Genomic DNA, 20,713 nt, shown 5'->3' on the forward strand with positions numbered 1-20,713 from the left:
CCTGATGAATATAGCAGAAATATATAATATAACAAATGATGATGATGATGATGATGATGATACTTTAACTCGCCAAAGAGGTATTTATTATTTTTCTTGTTTTGTAATTCAGGTTTTTCTGTAAATGTTTTTTAATGTAAAATGTTTGAACCTAATATTCGCTTTTCTCAGTCATTTCTATTCATCTTTTTTCTTTGTTACTATTTCTTCCAGCGTGATGTGTAGTTTTAAACATTTATAAAATGTCTGTTAATAAAAGATAAGATCATAATGCTGATGATGACAGAGGAGGATGATGATGGTAACAGGTGAGATGAAGATGTTGATGATCTCGTTACCCTTCACTTATTATCGTCAGGCTGCTGCTTGTCTTCGTCTCTCATAGTTTCAGATTTCCTCGTGACCTCTGATTGATTTCAGTTTGGCTTCCTGTCGATGCTCTTCCTCCTCCACATTCATCATATTTCGGATATTAAATTCTCCACTGTGGTTTTTATATTGCTCACCACTTAATATCAGCGGCTCATCAATTCTTAATGTGATCAAATCCAAACAGAAACTACAGGCGGAAACTTTCAGCTGGAGAAAATCACCATCATCATCATCATCGTCTTCGTCGTTTTCAGGGTTTACCTCCCTGATCCTGACAATCTTCTATTATCTGGATATGTATGAACATTAGCTCATATTTGATATGATAATGGCTCCTTTGTAAACATCTCATTTCAGGAAACTTCTTCTTTTCCCCCGTGGTTCTATCGACCGGTCGGATTATTAACAGCTTTTACCATGAAATCAAAAATCTCATGTGACCTCTGACCTGACGCATTTCTCACAGGCCTCTTGTCTCTCTCTTCATCATCGTCATCATCGCCCTCTTTGACCTCATGTCTCTCCTTCCTCCTCCACTTCACTACCTTCCTCCCTCTTCTTCCTGGCTTCTTGTCATTGTGACCCCCCCCCCTCCTCTTCCTCTCAATCCAGCAGCTAATCGATGAGGTTTTTCTTAAGAATACCACACACACACACACACACACACACACACACACACACACACACACACACACACACACACACACACTTAAATACACGATTTCAGCACAAACACACACACATACAGACTCACAGAAGACACAAACTAGGGCATTTTAATGGACCCCCCCCCCCCCCCCCCCCCCACCCACACAGTGCCCAGTGACATACAGCTGGCCCATTGGAGCGCTCACAGCCTGAGGAATAATGAGACGTGTTTAACAGCAGTGTGAATGTCTAAACACACTTTTTTTAAAACTCTCCTCGTCCACATTTCCCGCCTGATAAGAAACCTAAAAATGAAAGACACGCTCATAAGTATTTTTTAACATTTGAAACGGTCGGCTTTGACGAATATCAACGAGCTAATGTCCTCCTGACTGATACCTTCTTTAATGCAGCTGTTAGCGCTACACGGGGAGACTGCTAACAGCTGCAGGAGACACTAAAGCGCCTTTGATGTATCAGAGGGGGAAACGCTGAAATAGAGATTTCATGTGTTCGAGTGTGACGGACTGAAGAAGGAAAACAACACGAGACAAAAGTGGGAAAAAAACACAAACAAATAGAAAGCAATGACTGCTCCAGAGAAGAAGAAGTTTATTCATTTCACCACATCCAACCTCTTCCTCCTCCGAATCCTATCGCAGCATTCACACTCGACTGGACTCATTGATCTCACTGGCGACACTTCTTCTGTTTCTCTCCCTGCAGAATGTTTTAACTGCATCTGATAACGCAGATCTTCTTCATGCACCGTTTTACTCAGTCAGCTTAAAACCGCACCGAGCTGCACCTGTTTGTGAACTGTGTCCTCACACCAGAGGACAACCACACCGAGACACGCTGTTGTCATCCTGCATGGCAGCAGGCAGACCTGGGACAGCTGAGTCTTTGTCCAAACTCTACTGTGACAAAGGGCGGACTGATGAAACGTGCGTTGCATCATCAGTTATGTTGTGAGGGTAATGCACGTTTGTTTTAAAGGTATAACACATATTATACATGTCTAATCAAAGTCTGCATACGTCGGCTGAGGGAGGAGGTTTGGGTGGATGGACAGGTCAAACAAACACAGGACTGTCACCCAGGAGGCCACTGTGGAAGCAGAAGTCAACATTACATTAGTATCATTAGTTATGGTACAAAAATACTTATTTTAATCCAAATCATGATCTTTTACTCAACCTAACCAAGACATTTCTTATGTTTAATTTACAACATTAATGTTTAAAACTGCGACTGTAAAAAGAACATTTCCCTCAAAACAAATGCATGTGAACGTAATGTTTTAGTAGCTTTAGTAGCTCGTAAATGTCCCGTTTGTACTTTTTATTTTACTGTTCACATCCGAAACACAATCGACCCAAACGAAGAGTCAGAACTCGATCACGTAGGTTTGTTCCAGCGTTGGCAGCAGGAAGCTGATGCTCTGTCTCTTTAAATAATAACCATATCAAATGCTGCTTTCTGTCTATGATGTAAGCTGCAGAGTTAAACTGAGCTTCTTCAAATAACTTGTTTCCATTCTTACAAGACGTTACATCACAAGGTTACACAGTATCTCATCTTCTTATATATGCTTTTATTTTTTCAAAGAAAGGACTTCTCTTCCTTTACAGAAGTCTGTATTTCTTTGGTTCCCAACAACGACTGAGAGACTTGTGAGGGAGTCAGCAGGTGGAAGAAGTACTTTTATAACAGAAAGCAGTGCTTTTCTTTCTCTTTGTGTTCTCTTTGGGGCGTTTGTCTGAATGAAGAGGTGGCAGAGTGTCATAAACATGCAGACGGATACGAACATGTTCAGCTAGAGTCAAACTTTTCCACAGTTTTTGTTCTGAGCAGAAGTGAAACCACACGAATGGGCTCTGCTTTGTCTCTCTGAGACTCGTAGTTGACACACTCCAGACCGATGTGAGACATCGATCTCGTGTTGCGTTCACATACTTGTGCCTAATTATTCTACTACCTACTAACTTAGTCCTTTAAATGAAGTAAATACAAGAAGGAAGAACTAGTGGTCCAGTTGCTCAAGTTAAATGTGTTTTAATGTGATTTTAAGGGCATTTGTTGTCCGTTTTAACATTCTGGATCTTCACACTTAAATGATCAACATTATCGGTACATAATGAAGGCAAACTCTTAGTTTGACAGAACGATCGGACCATCTCACTCCGAGTCCAAGATGAATGTGATTAGTTTACAGCCTCATGAAGCCTCACCGTCAGTGAACTCTGAGCGTCTTTAACCGCTAACTGACGCTGCTCAGCAGGTAACTCCTCAAACTTTTGATTTCTCCGTTTTAAAACCATTTCTTCTTTGTCTTTTTAAGGTTACTATTTGTTGCTTTTCCTGCATTGTGAACACATCTGGAATGTGCAACAAAAGGCTGATGTTCAGGTTCCATCTGGTTCAGAAGCTCTTGATGACTTTGAGCTTGTAAATCCCACAAAGACGCTGATGGTCACGTGACCGTAAAGCCACATTCTATCAGTGAGTCCCCACACGGGTAGTGAGTGTTAATATATGTCGAGTGTGTGTGTGTGTGTGTGTGTGTACAGGACAATCTGTATGTGCTTATGAATAACTGTGTGTTTAAGGAGATGCATGATTCTGTGAATATCTGTTGGTGAATTTGTCAACTGAGTATTTTTGTGTGAATAAGATAGTAACTGTGTGTGTGTGTGTGTGTGTGTGTGTGTGTGTGTGTGTGTGTGTGTGTGTGTGTGTGTGTGTGTGTGTGTGTGTGTGTGGCGGAGCGGCACAGTGCCGAGCTGCATTTCAGTGATAAGCGGTGATGAGTGAGCGCAGAGAGAGCGAGGGGGGGGCTGGAGTGTGACATCCAGCCAGGGGCTTATTAAGAGGGGGAGGGGGGGCACGCAAACACCCATATCAAATCAACCCCTCCACCCATCGCCCATCGGGGCCCCCACCCACCCAACCACTCTCCATTTCTGAGTGGAGAAATGAGAGCTGCTGCACGGTGGCTGACTCTGCCCGACGCCTCGCAGCTCGCCGCCGTCACCCCCGTGCTGTCAGCTCTCCCGCTCCGACAGCACCGGGGTTACAGAATCGAATCCGTCATCAGATACGCCTCTCGAACCCTCTCGGCGCTGGAATTGAACACAGATTGCGAGAGTCTAACCGGCTGCTGCACGCGTGGCTGCGCCGCCGCTGGATGGATCCACCATTTCGGATTAAGGCGTTAACCTGTTTCCCGCTCCAACGGCGGCGCCATCGCCGACGGGACGGAGGCCGAGGCGGCCGGGCGTGTCAGCGCTCCGGACCACCGCCACCGTGTGGATACGGAGTTAAACGGCCGGCTGGGTGTCACCACGGTGGATGAGGCACGGCAGAGCGTGGCACCGTCTGCGCTCCAGCAGACCTGACCTGAGATCAGAGCAGAACAGTGGGAACAAGTTGAATGCATTGATAATGAAGATTGTTGATGCGCTGTTGATGAACAGTACGGAGACGTCATCGGCAGTGATGTAAGAAAATAAGGACAAGAAGTTCTTTCTTTAATCTTTGGCTCCTAGTTTTGGTTTTGCACCACACTTCCTGTCTGGGTCAAAGAGTTTCTAAATGTTCACTACCTGCTCAGCAGCAAACAGCATGAAATCATAATCATAAACTAGCTGGTGAACAACGTGGAGCTTCTAGCAGCTAAAGAGACAGATGTTTCCCTCAGGAGGTGGTGGAGACCAAAACAGAGCTAAAAGAGAGAGAGTGACACAAACACAAAGACTCCCAATGAATCATCAGTTTGCTCTGCCTGCTCGATGTGACAACAGGAAACAGAAATGTGTGCTTTCCAGCTTCTTTTAGTGACCAAAGACACATTGTAGCTTTGAGTTTTCAGCACGCTGTCACTCCCAACTCTTCAAATAGAGCAGCTGACTCCGTGGCCGTGGTGATGGCGGTGGAAGGCAGGTAACGTAGTTTAAAGAGCGTCCATAGGGAGGAGGTCAGGTGGACAGATGGCTTAAACCTTCACCCAGAAAACCAAAATTCAACGTTTACTGATTTCAAGTTATGTAATGTAACCACGATCCCTTCACCTAACCAAGTTGTTTTATTTTGAAAAAGACGTGTATGCAAGTCACAGGCAGGAGAACGTAGAGCGTCGTAGTTTGATATGCAGGGTCACGGGACCAAGCGGCCATATTTGAAGAGTCGGGAGTTAGAAGGTGTTGGATATTTATTGTTGTGCAGTCTAGAATGATCCGTCACTGCGTCTGCTCTGATGTTTCCTCTCAACATGAGTTACATCATGAACAGGAAGCAAAGAGGAGTTGAAGAGAGCTGGGAGGAGGTTTGGGGGATTGGGAGTCTCTCTAACAAAAGGATCATCTTCATGTCGGTGGAAGGTTTTACCTCCTACCTGGACACTCACCTGTTAAACACAGAGCCTTGATCTCTTGGAGTCGGGGGTTGAAGCTCTCGAGGTGTTTGGGCTTCACATGTCAATGAAAGTGCTTTTGACTTCACTTCTTCTCTCATCTAAAAATAAAAAACATAAAAAAAACTTCAGTTTCATCTGAGATGAACTCGGTGTGTCTGATCTGCCCGGCAGGGTGGAACTTCATTTCTTTAACACTGATTTCAGAGGGGAAGCTTCACTGCTTCTCTGCTGTACACACACACACACACACACACACACACACCTGGAGCTGCAGAGTATAACCAGTCTGGAGTACCACGGTGTTGTTTTTAGGCATTTATTTGTCTTTCTTGTGGTGAATTCTGTTGATTGGGTTTCGGGGGAGAGCTGCAGAAGTAAAGGCTTTAATCTCACCTGAACAGCTGCAGCTCCGGGTTTTTTGTTTTGTTGACAAAACACTTTAGAAACTCTGCTAAACCATCTTCAAAAGGTTCTTTAAAAATGTATTTCAATGTTCTGCTGTTATTAATCACAGCTGGCACCTATTGTACCGAGTGAAGTATTGGTACATCTTTAATGTACGTTTGTTTCTTTGACTTCACAGTTCTTTGAAAACACTTTCAAAGTTCCTGTGAGCTGCAGGTTATTCAGAGTCCCTCCAGGCCAGACGGGAGATTCATTCAGTTATTTTCTTACCTCATGATACCTTTGTAGTTCCTCCACGTTCTTGTCCTTTCTCTCTGGACACTGTTGTAACAGTTTGATTTACACTAAATAAGGGATGCACTATATATATATATATACTGTATGTATATATATATATGTATATGTATATATATATATATATATATACAGTCCGTCTCAGGCTCCTCCTTCATCAGTCTGAGCTGGACACCAAGCTCTGTTAGCGGTAGCATGCTAACAGAGCCACCGTGTAGCGGTGTAGACGACATCATCTGTTCAACAAACAAAGGGATCCCGACCGGAGGAGGGAGGGGCTTATACCGCACATCATGTTGTTGTTTGTTCAGATTCAATGTGGGCGTGTAGTTCATTACAGCACCTTCCATCTCTGGTAAACGAAACAACCATTCAGTGAAATCAAAAGTCCTGTCCTGCAGAAAGAATTGACATTGTCATCTTGTGGCCGTCTGCGTTGATATGAATCCGTTTAAAGCAGTGGTTCTCAACTGGTCTGGCTGCGGGACCCACCATCACCCCTTAATGACAAGCCGCGACCCACGATATATATATATATATATATATATATATATATATATATATATATATATATATATATATATAATTTGGGTATATTTATATTCAAGAAGTCTAGTAGTAGTAACATCTCTGTGAAGTAAACAACTGTCAAATCAAATAAAGAAAGTACACATCAATTATATTTCAACAAATATTATTCTCATTTTTCAAATTTAACTGGATGGATTATAAATAATACATAGAAATACATAAATAAATGTTCTTCTCATTTCAAGTAAAATAACAGCTGGACTAAAAAATAAATTACGTAACGAAATTCATTTTAGAAAAATTATTTTCACTGAAATGCTCTGCAGCTTTAAACTCAGTTCATTCAGGGTGAAGTGATAAAGACACAATATTATATTTACTCATCTTCTAAAAAGAGAAATTAGTGTTGGAAGAATTCACCTCTATGAGTCTGTCCAGTCAGAGTCTGATGACTCTGGTCTCTCTGGACATTCTTCTCTTTTGGAAATCATCCTATGATTTGACTTTCACACCTCTCACCTCAACAGTCCTGCTCTGCTGTCTGTCTCCTCGTCTCTCCCCGTGTGTCACGGTGTGTGAACATCTCACTGAGTCAGGAAACTTGTCAGAATACTCATATTTGATTGGCTGAGCTGCATCACGTGATGTGATTCACAACGCATTGGTCGGTGTTTTTCCTGCACCGCTGAACAAGTGCCGTAAATGCTGGAATAATTCCGCTGCATAAAAAATGCCCTTCAAAATAAAATCACAACATTTATTTTTATTTTTTTTTTGTCAGGCAAAGGCCCGCGACCCACTGAAAACGGATCCGCGACCCACTTTTGGGTCGCGACCCACCAGTTGAGAATCACTGGTTTAAAGAAACAGAAATGTCAATCAGCGCATTACTTCCCCCAAAAATAATAACCGGCAATTAGAGAAAATATTAGTTTCCTTCATATTAAATATGCTGAAGTGATTAAAATATCCAGATCCATCCCTGCAACAGTTAGCATGTTGGAGTTACAACAATGAACACTAGAACAATAGTAGAAATGTCATCATCCATCTCAGAAATATCCAACGGGACTCAAACCCATCGACACCAGCGCTGCAGTGTGACTGCAGCTTCACGCCCGTTAGCGGTGTGCAGGTCTGCAGCCGTCCTCCCCGGAGAAATAAAGGTGTAAAGCAGCTGGACGGGAGTTAGTGCAGCTGCTGTTGTACATCACTCGCCCCACTGCTCCCAATTAAAGCCTCCGGGCAGATTGGTTCGCAGCTCCGCGGAGACTGACCTTTGAGTGACAAAGCTTTTGACTCTCATTAGCCAACCAAGTAGCTGGAACTAAACACAACCCAGCATTGATTCTGGACCTGACACCAGATCTGCTGCTCGCCTCATGTCTGGTATGAGAGCTGCAGGTAGACGTCCTCCTGTCCTCCTGTACAGAGGTTACTCGTGCTGGTCTCTGGTTGGATCCTGCCTTCACCTTCATAAGCTACAGGTTCATTTAGAGCTCAGAGCTGCATGCGTCTCACTGTGGAACTGGTTCAGGATCTAAACATCACTGCAACAGTCACTGCTTATCTTCTAACAGAAGTGTGTAGAAAGAAAGATATGTTTACCTTGTTTGTCAATTTGAATTGTGACCTTCTGACAGTAAACTCCAAAGAGTTCCCTTCCATCAGAGACCAGCATCACGACTGTACTCAACAGGACCTGAGAATAGGACACATTTCATTTAGGCATTTTTAAGCTTCTGCAAAAGAAAATGTGAACCTTTGTTGCAATAATTGCATTTTAATTGTATTTCAATGTCTGTTCCTTCAGATGATGATAAATAATCACTACATTTGAATGTTTACGAGGCACCGTGTGATCAGAGGTGGTCCACCGAGCCACGAGGAACCAGGTGGACCCAAAAGGACTTCTTTCCTCTCCTCAGAAGTTCTCCTAACCTCCTTCTCTCCTGTGGTCACATCTCTTCATCCCAGACCTGAAGAGTCTGTGTTGATGTTTAACCGGCGATGTAACTCACTCTTGTGTTCGATAAAGTTATTTCCAGGTTTTTGTGGGTCAGGAGGCGTCAAAAAAAAAAAAAAGATTTCATCCTGCTGAGAGGAGGAGAGCCGCCGGAGGTCGGACCGGACCGCTCAATAACACACACACACACACACACACACACACACACACACACACACACACACACACTAATACTGCTGATTAGGCTTAATAATTAATGAGCAGTCCAACCTGCTGCTGCTGGAGTCCGTCCATCCGTTGATGTTTCTCTCTCTCTCCTGTGTTCAGTAGATCACCTCAGCAGAGCTGATTCTATTGTTAAACCATTGTTCTTACAGAATCTCTTATTTCCACTTTTCCAAGGTTATAAGAAGAGAATCGTATGATCCCAACATTGATGAGGTTCAGGCCTCAGGAAGAATCACAGAAACCAAACGACACACACAGCCTCACAGATCAACTGCTTTGATTCAGTTCAAACTTTATTCAGACTTGCAAGCAGAAAAACATATATTCTCATACACTTCTGAAAGCTCGTACCTTTTATTTAAAAAGCAAACGCAGGAGCATCGAGAAGGACTGTGGGAAACATCTATAATACAATCTATAGTCCCTGATACAGGTACAGGTCTATTTAAAATGTATGAGTTCAGGGACACGGAGAGAACGTGAAAAATAGAAGCAATTAGATGTTACTGTAAAAATAAACTTGTTTGGATATTCTTTAGAAAACAGAGCTGTTATGGCCCGACGGTGAACTTCAAAACCCCGAGCACAGCAGAAAATATGGCACGTTGTACATCAGTGAGAGAAATCAGATGCTATTCTGGAGATCATTAGGCGTCCTATCAGCTCGGTAAAGGGTCAGTTCAACTACATTCATATATATTTATACTGTGTATATATATATACATATATATATATATCCTAAAGTGGTACGGTACCAGACCAAAATGTTGTTCTTATTTGTGAAACAAAATGTGTTTCGAACTATGCAAAAGATTGATTTCCATCACCATAATGAGGAAATATTTTAACACCATTTAAAGGGCCAGTGTGAAGCATTGATCTATTTGCAGAAATGGAATATAATATTCATGTGTTTATTCATGAGTGTTAATCACCTGAAACAAAGAATTATTGTGGTTTCGTTATAGCTCAGAATTCATATCTACATAGGGAGCGGGAGTCCGTCATGTTGCACCTCCATGTTTCTACGGTAGCCCAGAGCGGCCAAACCAAACACTGACTCTAGAGAGACACGTTCATGTAAAGACCTCCAGAGTTTTCACACGCTTGGAAAGAGTTGGCGAGCTAAGTGTTCAGTTGGTTGCAATCTGCAAAGTCACCACTAGAGGCCTCTACATATTCTACACTGCTCATTTAAATCTTATTGAAAGACAACCACGAGGCCTCTCTAACCTTAAACAAAGAGCGTGACTTCCCTAATCAGAAGCAAAGACTACACTACCTTTAGTTTGAGCCGACAGAATTCTCATTTCATCTCTTCTGTCTCTGCTCATGATTTGGGCATTCAGACGTAAAGTTTGTGTGGTTCTCACTGAGCAGACTTCTTCTTTGTTCTGGTTGAGCCTCTCTAGTCATATTTCCATTCAATCCTCAAGCAAATATAAAGCAACATTTTTAGGTGTCGCAAAGCAGAAATGCATATTCGGCTCTTTTCCATCAACTGGTTTGGAGCGAATAAACTGGAACATCAGAGTCCAGCTGTTCACGGTCAGCAGCTCAGCTGGAGACTCCTCTCTGTGCAGGGGGAGTTGATTGGCAGAGTTTAAAAAGTTCTTTCATGTGTTGTTCATGTTTCTTGCTGCCTGGAGACGAAGACATTATAAATATGTATCAGACGCATCAGTCATGTGAGTTAAACGTTCGCTACCTCACGTTACAAAAACAACTTCTACGTAAAACATGTTCACGCACACCTGAGGAGGATTTATTGAATTCATTCAGTTTAAAATGTGCATGAAGATGTAAATGGAAACACTCGTTGCCTTGAGTTTAAGAACAGAACAACAGCTCCCATTGACATGAATACAAACCTGACAGCCAATCAGCATTGAGAACATTCACAGGTCAGGATATCATGTGGTTTCTGTTGTGTTTATGAATTATTTTAGACATATGAGGGGTCTGAGTATGTCCTCAGCTGGAGACACACACACACACACACACACACTCTGTTCGTGGCACGAAAACACTCCCGACTGACTCAGAGATGGACTCTCTCTCTCTCCATCTTCTTCTTCTTCTTCTTCTCTGTCAAACAAAACACAGACTTAAAGCTCCCAGCGAGCGAACATCAGAGGAGCTTCTGCCTGAATCCAGATATGATCTCTGAGTCAGGAAGTGATTATCCGCTCACTCCGCTCCGCTTTCATCTGTTAATATCATGTTAATTCACTATTAATATTCCAAATTCTCTCAAATTTAACTTACAGTCTGCTCAAAGTTTAATTTAATTTCATCAGAAGTTTATATGTTTAAACTTGTGACCCTGACAGTGGGCTCATTTTCTCACACACACACACACACACACACACACACACACACACACACACACACACACAGTAATAATTAGATTTGAACCAGATTAAAGTGAAACTCAGAGTGGAGCTGTGTAACGTCTTTAATCTGATTAGCTTTAATGTCAGCGAGGTTCTAATCAGATTAACACGGAGACAGATCTCTGTTTAGCCCTTTGTTGTCCCAGCGGAGGTCAGAGGTCAGGTGACCGGGGAAGTGAGGATTATGAGAGTCGGATGGAGGCAGTGAAGTGCTGATTAGCTGATGAATGATGAGCTGAGCTCGTTTCCTCCAGTCTGTTGCTCCTGTGTTCCTCTATTTTATTCTGAAGGACTGAAGCTTTCTCACAGCTCCACTGGAGGACTTTTAGGATCTGTGAGTTCAGTGTCCCAACACCTCTGTGACTTTATGTGTCTCTGTAATACCAAGAGGGGACAACGGCACCTTTTCATGATGTTGCATTCACATGGAAAGTTCACCTCCAGTCACCTGAACATTGCCTGTGTAGAGTGGGACGGACTGTCCACCTGTGTGCTTCATACCAGTGACAGAATGAGTTGTGTTAAGGGTTAAAATAAGGATGGATGTGCCGTTCACACGGGAAGCTAACATCCGTCTTCTGGCTGAAAGATTGGTTTTGAAGAAATGACAACAGGAAAAGGTTGAACTGAGTTAGAGAAAGAGGCTGGTCGGGTGTCATGGTGGCGGTTCAGGTCCTTCATGCCTTTTTGATTTGAATAGTATTTTCTGATGTCAGAGTTTATAAACTGAGTTTCATGAACTTCAAAAGAACAGCGCTTTGCTGCTGTTTAAAGACGATGCACATTAGGGATGTGACGTCCGAGCGTTGAAGCTCGTCAACTACTCAGAAAAGCAGCACATTTGATCACATTTGCTGGATCAGCACATTCTAGCCGCTGACCCACGACGGTCTCATTCAAAGAAAGTCACCAACAATGTTCTTCATTCGTTCTCTTCTCTCCACACCTCAGGCTGCTGACTCTGACCAAGAGGAACCGTTCATTCCTTCTGTCTCCATTGAGGGTTTAATTCAATATGCGTACAAATGGTGGAAAGTTACAAGAATGTCCAACTTAGTGATCCGTCCTGTTTTTGATCATCTGATGAGATGAAGCTGTTGGTGAAGCAACAAGTTGCAAACGTCCAGTTTGTGTTTATTGAAGGACACGGTTGACCTCAAGTGTTTAGTGAACGGTGAACGTAAGAGACAGTCAGTGAATGCAGTGTTTCTGTTACTTCGTCTTCTCTGTTCAGGTAGTAAGGACTCACTGCAGCCTGCTGTCTCCGCATGTTAATGTCCTCCAACAGTGGACCGACTCCCTCCGTCCCTCTATGAGTGTGTGTTGCCGATCGTTCCGCGGTGGAGCTGCTTCACTTCACTCAGGTTCGTTGGGATCTCTCTGTGTTTTTCTCTGTTTCTGTCTATGAATAAAAACACATCACCACCAGCCCCGCGGTCATCTGTAGACGGGTAATTTGCTCCCTCAGGCCGGCGTCTCAGGAGGAACAGTTACTTCACAGAACTGAGCGCCACTTTCACAGTTTCAGCTCACAAAGTTTGAGCTGAAACTGTGGACGAGGTGAGATGGTGGAGGCAACTCTCAGGCTGTCAGTGTGAGCCGGTTGAATAAAGTCTGAAAACAGACGACTAATGTACTGGTGACCAGATGACGACAGAGGTGTTCGTCCAGGCGACTGCGAATGAAAAGCCTTCTGACTAATTCCACAATATTTTTCAATATCCTGTCGAAAATATGTGTCAACGGTTTTGTTTTTATTCTGATCTCTGTTTAAAGGAGCAAATTAATTCAGTTCTTTGATCCAGTTTACTCGTGTAAAATCTCCAAATCTCGTCTGTCAGAACTTAACTGAGTCACGGTTTTGTGTTCGGGTTCTTTGTTTGCTGTGCGGCAAAGAAGAACAAGGATTTGGATATCAAGCCTCCGCTTCTCGTGCCCTCGACTACTGAGAGTGAAGAGAGAGACTTGGCTTCTCTTTAGCTGCTGCTGCTGCATTGACTTGTTTGTTCTTCGGCTCTCGGTGGTCTCGACTCTTTCTCACATCTCAGACCTTCTAAACCCTCAAATATCCTCCAGGTCTCTGAGGTCCTCTGGACCTGAAGCTGTTCAGGCTGAAACAAAAGGGGCTTTAGGATGTTTAGCTTGTGGAACAGAGTTCTTCTTTAGAAGTATTCTTCTGAAAGACCTTTTTATTTGGTGCCTTTTGGACCCAAACTTCCTCTTTTGTTGCAGAATGTGTTCTTTAGCTTGTTCAGCGCGTTGGTAACTTGTTTTTGAAGGTTTGCTGTGAGAGGAAACAAATCAAGTGAAGTCACTTTTCATTTATATTCATATTCATTTCAGCACACGGAACTCTGTTTCTGTATCAAACATTTTGCCTTATCGGTTACTTTAATCTCAAAATGTTTCATTGAATCCTACCGCTTTACTTTGTGTTACAGGACTTTGTTTTGACTTTTCTTTACTTGTATTTTCAGTTTTTCCTCTTTAAAAACAACAACAGCAGAAATCGTGATAAAGAAAGTAAATAAACCTTCAATAGAAATCACTTGATCTGCTGACGGGGACGTTGATGATAAACTGAACACAAGTGGAGTTTTTTTCACTTAAACTAAAATCACGACACATCTGATCCAATTAGTTTGTTAATTCATGATTATTAACCCATTATTAGACATATTGTAAGTCTTCAATTTGTTCAATATTGAAAATTTGCTGCAAAAAAGCCACATTCTCTCCTCAAAGAGGAAGAACATTTGCTGGACACTCAGTCAGGATGATTGATTGATTAATGGATTGATTGAATGATTGATTGATTAATTGATTGATTGATTGATTAATTGTCCAGTCTCCTTCCCACAGAATATGAAATGTGTCTGTTGGTGGTTTTTTAGCGGTGAAACTTCCTCTCCCTGTGGGGTCGGATAAAAAAAGAAACAGTTTGATGACACTGCTTTCCTCGACGCCAATTTCAATAGATGAAAGTGGAAATTAAATCTTGTTTATGAGACAGCGCTGATGGCGGATGCAAAGAGTCAAGGCGAGCGCGCCCGGCGCCGGGTCGGCACCAGCAGATTGTTCCACAAGTGTCGACATGATTGACTAAGTGAGAGCATATGGCGGGGGACACAGGCGGCCCGGGGGACCTTCGGCTCGCTCGCTGCCGAAGACGTCCTTTTACCTTCTGTCTGTCTGTCTGTCTGTCTGTCTGACCCCCCCTCCCCCTCCCTCTTTCCAGCTGAGTGGCTCCTAATTGAAGAGGGCGTGGGGTGCGTGTCAACAGCCAACAATGAGGTCGTAAATCGTATGAGCGATTTATCCTCACCGCTGGTCTTGGCGTCATCACTGCAGCTCCGCCGTACTTTAACCGTCTGGTTTCAGTTGGTCATCCTGCTCTTCACCACTTTAAAGACACCGTTTCTCTACCAGCAGGTCCAGATCTCATAGAGCCAGATCTCATAGAGCCAGATCTCACAGAGCCAGATCTCACAAAGCCAGATCTCACAGAGCCAGATCTCACAGAGCCAGATCTCACAGAGCCAGATCTCACAGAGCCAGATCTCACAAAGCCAGATCTCACAGAGCCAGATCTCACAGAGCCAGATCTCATAGCAGATCTCACAGAGCCAGATCTCATAGAGCCAGCCTCAAACGTCCCTCACTCTTTATAGAAATCATCATTTGGAAAGAATATGTTTGGTGTTTATATGTTCTGGTGCTGCCGGTTTCTAGTTTTCTACACAGTATTTGATATTCAGTAAGTTTACCAAGAGAGTTTTTTCTGACTTTGTGTCCATTGCTCTGGATGACATCACTCTTCTTCTGATTTGGTCATTCACAGAATAACTTCCCCGTCTGTGTACACACTCTGCTTTGGGGTTCTCCAGAGCACTAACAGAACTGTTCAACTCAAGCCTGCAGCCGTGCAATCTACACTGATAAACATCCGTTACGATGAACTGGAACTTGATCCCCGACATCACAGTTCGACCTCACTGATGCTCTTGATGCTGAATGTGACCAGCTCTCACGGCCAACTCCTCAAAAACGATTCTCGATACCGACGCACCAACCTTTAGTGTCTCAGTGAGACACACATCATTCAGAAGCTTTCAACTTACTTCCTGTGAAGCGATCTGCTTCGTAATCAGACACTTAAACAACTGAGTGAGGCCACTTATGAGAGCAGATGGACGACTTTCACCCAGGAGACCGCCGTTTGTGTCCCGTGTGAATCGTTGATTTTTTTTCATACTTCATTTTGTTTTGCTTCTTACCCAGCCTTATTAATGCCCGTTAAGTAAAAAGCATACTTTGATTACTTTTTCTAAACGTAGCAAACATACTTTTTTTTAACCCAAACTACAATCTTTCACTAAACCTAACCAAGTAGTTGTGTTACGGAAGGAAAAAAAGGGGGACTGTATACATGTAATGAGCTGAAACTGTACGTTTCCTGAGAACACAGAAGTTTATTTTGAAAAGCCGCATGCATTTAACGAGTGCATTTTAACACACCAGATTGCATTCGACCAGCGGCAGCAGGTTAAATGGTGGAAAGACTGAAACCAGGAGACTGGAGGCTGTTAGTACATTAATGAGTCAAATGTAAAAATAAGTTAGAAGTGAAATGTCCAGCTGTCTGAAAATATTAGCTGAAAATCTCGACCTCTCTGCCTGAAAAATATCCTCTTCTGTGATTCAGCTGTGAAGCAAATCATCTGTTTGCTGAACAGTTAGGTTTGTTTTAAAGCTCTATAATACATGTCATTTCCTGTTTGTCCTCTCTCTCTCTCTCTCTCTGTCTGTCTCTCTCTGTCTGTCTCTCTCTCCTTCCTCTCCAGGTTCATAATCACTACATGTTTTTAATCAGATCTAATCAACTCGGCAGGATCAGCACAGTGAGCTGCTACCCTGCCTTATATAAGAAACACTGTGTGCCACACACACACACACACACACACACTGAGTGAACGATTAGCTTGTTGCGTGAGGAACAACCTCTCCTCATGCAGTGAACTTGTTTGTTTCCTGCAGTAACACAGAGATAGATGTAGCTCACATTTAAATACCAGCCGTGCTACATTATGGTTGCTCCGTTATCTATTGACACCATAACAGACATCAACATTTAGCTTGAGGCATCTCGATTTGGTAATAAAACTTCAGTATGAATATTTGGTTGTAGAAATATTCCCATGTTCATTTTGAAGTTGAATTTAATGGAGAATACACTCCAGTGTGTGTTCATTGTAATGAAGGAACATGTCAGCCATGGTACAACAATGTGTTTTTAAATGGAGCTCTATGGCTAAGGCTGTGATATACAAAACATTATGTGATTCATATCGCAAAAATCACCTGCTCACTGTACATTAGCCCGCTTACTATAAGTGGGGGTGCAAGACAGGAGCTAATCGCAGCCCAAATTATATGAGTCTTCTCTTGTGTTTAATTTCCGCTGGATCAACAGGATATCTGTGAACGTCCCCATGCACACACCTTATCTCCACCAAAGCCCCGGGACAAACCAGGTTGTGGTGGATCCACCATCACCTGGATGATGGCAGCCCCCATGTCCGCAGGTCGGTGGCACCTCACCCATTCTGATGTCTCCGCCGGGAGCCCCTCTACAAATTGTTCAATAACTACCTTCTTCAGCATCATCCGCTCACCAGCAGACTCCCCCTGTAGCCACCTGCTTGCTGCGTCCCTCAGCTGCTGGGCATAGATGAAGGGACTGTCGTCGGGGGTGCACTTGGTGCCAGGGAACCGGCGACAGTTCGTGTTTGTGACATGAACGAGGTGCCCTGGTCAGTCACAATCTCTTTCGGGATTCCAACTCAGGAGATGACCTGAAACAGTGCCTGCGCAACACTCCTTGCAGAGATACTGCACAGCGGCACCACTTCAGGATATTGCGCTGCGTAGTCGACCAGGTGAGTCCGATGAGGTCCATGCCAATGAGGTCCATGCCAATACGCTCAAACAGGACCTCAATTAGTGGTATTGGACGCAATGGCGCTCTTGGGATGGCCGGTTGGAGTCACTAGTTGGCATTCAGGGCAAGAGCCACACCAGCGCACATCTCCACACATCTCCCATAATCCCAGGCCAATAGAATGGGCTCCCATGTGACCAGCCATTGGGTTACACTGCAATGTGTTGGCGACGCAGAGCGGACACGGACATCTGAAGGCTTTGCTAGCTAAGCTGCGAAAGCACACACTCAGAAGATGTTGGTTCTCTTTGGATCTACCTACATATGTGAACATTCTCCGTGATAAAGTTGAACAAATCCAGATCCAGATCCTCTCTCACTGACCATCACCTGTCAGCTGACCTTCACATCTCACCTCAGACACTCAACCTCCCCAGTGAGCATTTTTCCGTTGAATAGACGTTTAAAAGACATCTGTAAATAAAACAAGTATCTAAACTGTGTACAGCCCCACTCGCTGTCCGTACTACAGACAGTAAGACAAATACGGAAAATACAGGTGTATTTTACATGTGAAATGTCCTAAATACTCTATTTTATAACGTTGGGCTACAGGGACAGTCCACAAAGAAAGTGTCTCCAATATTAACTAACACACATGTCTGTTTACTTTCGTAACATGCTAACACTACAAGCTAACATGCTAACGCTACAATTGCTAGCAGCCTCGCCACCATGTTGAGCATAACATGATATTAATTGTTTGGTAATGATATTTCGGTTTGCAATATTGGAATAAAGTAGTTCAAGTACTTACAGAGTACGTCGTTAGCGTGAAGCCTCGTTTATTCCGTCAGCTCTTTCACTTCGCTCATCAACTAGAGCTAGCTAGCTCAAACCTGCCGTCTTTCCATCCATCTCTAAAAATGCACAGAGTCTGTGCGCATGCGTGTTCCAGCAGTAAACACAGAGGTTGTATTTTACATGAACATACAGACATAATGTGCTCTGCTCTCATTACGATGTCCTGGGAGCTTCTTGTTGACAGCACACAGTCTATAGTTCCATATTTACGACGTTTTATATGAGACATTGAATGCGTTGAAATAACGTCTTCGTGTAGACCACATTTCACCGGCCAGCGTAATATGATTTTGGAGAAATACGTTTAAAGTAACCAAAATCGCATCTCTTTCAACCTACAACTTAACAAACCATCAATATTTTAAAACAAATTGGTGTTTTGTGACACGTTGACATTGTAACCGTAATTTAGACGGTTCAAAAGACGGTTAAAATACGTCTAAGACGTTCAGACCCCAAATCAACGCTTTTTCAACCAGAAATCAACGTTGAAATCCGGGTTAGTGCTCACTGGGTCACTTCAGTCACTCGTTCAAGCTCAACACAGACTGGATGTCTCGCACTGAACTGAAAAACAGAAAATGAGGTCATTGGACTACAAACAATTCCTGCTGCAGATGTGGAGCTCATTTTAACTCCTTTATACTCTGTTGTTCAATTTGGGTAGTTAGGAAGGGTTTGAAAAATGATAATAAGGAAAGTAACTAATAACTAAAGCTACCAGAGAAATGTGCTGGAGTAAAAAGTACAATATTTCCTTCCGAGATGTAATTGAGTAGAAGTACAAAGTTAAACAAAATGGAAAATACTCAGTAAAGTACCTTTAATTTGTACTTAAGTACGGCTCTCCTCCCTGCTGGGTGGTCGTCTGAGGGCGGTGATCGTCTCAGGGTCCGCTGCCCACGTATCAATCCGATCCCCTCGCTTCTTTCTCCGATGTTGATGAGTGTATTCTGTCATATGACATTAGTGCTCCAGTAGTAGAGACAAACACACAACCAACGTAACAAAATTCATGGGAGCTAACAGCTCCAGCATGTACATGCTATTGACCAATCACAATCGAAGCTACATGTTAGCAGATACATTCAGTGATGGTTTGAAGAAACATTTAGAATGCAACCAACGTTCTTAACACATAAGGGAAACAAAAACTTGATTTTAAACTTCCCCGTTCATAATTGCACTCTCTGGACACCTCTGCGGTAACTGGGTGGATACATTGCTGAATGGAGTGAAGACAGCGTCTGAGTGGAATGGTGAGTCTGCAGATGCTTCCACAAAAGTCACATTTTGTTTTCAGCAAATTTCGCTTCATGTGCCGCCCAAAAGGAAATCACCGGCAGCCGCCGCCACCGCAGCTGTCAGCGAAGCTTCAGCTTTGGCAGGAGGCCGGCGGGTTACGGCTCACGGCGTGCAGAGTGCAGAGACGCAAGCAGATAAGATGAGGAGGATGTGTGTAAACAGATGGCTGTAAACAAAGTAATGATAAGTAACTAAACTCAACACTCAACCGCCAGCTGAATGCCGCTCAGGGTCTCTGAGGAAATCTATGAAAAGGAGGCGCTTCTCACATCTTGTGTGTGTCTAAGACTTCGCTTGCAAACTCTCCCGGGTTCTCCTCCTCGTCTCCATCGCACTTTTGGGAGGTGACATTGCCCCGCCACTCCGGAGCTAAGAAATAAATAAACTGAGGTGGTAGATGCTGCTGTTACTGCTTCATGGGTAGAATTGATCCCCAGCGAGATGTGGACTTTCTTCCATCTGCTCAACGCTAATTAACAGACAAGAGCTTCCCAGAAGAGAATTTCGCGCTGCTCTTCTTCCTCCTCCTCCTCCCTCTTCTCCTCGGTTGCGGATCTGCAGGGAAACAACACACCGGCCTCGGCAGACGTTTTAGCCTGTGAGGTGAGACAGCCAATCAACAAGCACGGTCGCTTTAATCAGCGGGAACGGAGAGGCGCTGCAGCAGGTTTTTATGGGGGAAGCTGATGTGGAGACGGAGACGCAGAGTCGAACATCTGAACACTCCTGAGGGAACAAACTAAAATCATATCTCATATTTTATATCATCGGCAGTAGTATCTGGAGGTGTACAATAACTAAACTTAACATAACCGTCATATTCTCCTGCTTTTTATTTTAGATATTGACCGTGGGCTTCCTATGTTCCGTCTGTTCACTGTGAACTAATGAAGGGATTCAAAAAAATAAATCAAAACAGTTAAAAACACCTACGGTGACTTCTCAAACCTCTGTTCATCTATATGGTAGAAAAACTCAAATTCAGGACTTGCATATTATGAATGCAGGTTTTGAATCTTTGTATCTCCCCTTCTGGACTTCCTTGGAAGAAAATGAAAAGGTGGTTAAGACTCAAAATCAACACCTGAGAGCAACTAGTTAATTAATAACTGAAATCTAACAATACAATGGTTAACTTAATCTGACTTCAATCTGACCATAGATTACTGCCTACTGCGTGAAAGCCCAACATGACTGGCCTTCATTTACAAGATGTCACTCAAAGGGACACTAACAACAGGAAGACACTCACAATTACCACAAAGAGACATCAGAATACAAAGAGACACAAATCAACCACCAAGAAACAGAGACACACTAAACCGCAACAAGAAACAGAAATAGGC

Source organism: Anarhichas minor, unplaced genomic scaffold, assembly GCF_050575085.1.
Source record: "Anarhichas minor isolate MPS153535 unplaced genomic scaffold, ASM5057508v1 ptg000031l, whole genome shotgun sequence".
Classification (NCBI taxonomy): domain Eukaryota; kingdom Metazoa; phylum Chordata; class Actinopteri; order Perciformes; family Anarhichadidae; genus Anarhichas; species Anarhichas minor.